The following is a 269-nucleotide window of genomic DNA, read 5'->3' as shown; positions in this document are numbered from 1 at the left end:
TGGCCGCGTCATCCCCGCACTTGCTGCGGACTGTGCTGCTGGAGCTGCTTTTTGTGCCCTGCCCCTGCGCCCCACGGGAGGTGCGAGCGGGCAGAGCCTTGCACAGAACACTAAACGGAGAGCCTGGGGCTCTGTTTTCTGAGGGATGGCACTAAATGCTTTCGGGTCAAGGGCTCGCTCACCTCTGGTGATGCACCGCTCGGCACCTGGCTGGGAGGCGAGGGGGGCTGCCTCATCCTGCGTCTGGCCCAGCCGCCCCCAGCACAGCA

This window comes from Phaethon lepturus, unplaced genomic scaffold, assembly GCF_000687285.1.
Source record: "Phaethon lepturus isolate BGI_N335 unplaced genomic scaffold, ASM68728v1 scaffold29173, whole genome shotgun sequence".
Taxonomy (NCBI): Eukaryota; Metazoa; Chordata; class Aves; order Phaethontiformes; family Phaethontidae; genus Phaethon; species Phaethon lepturus.
The sequence above is the reverse complement of the archived record's forward strand: the minus strand, read 5'-3'. Positions refer to the sequence as shown.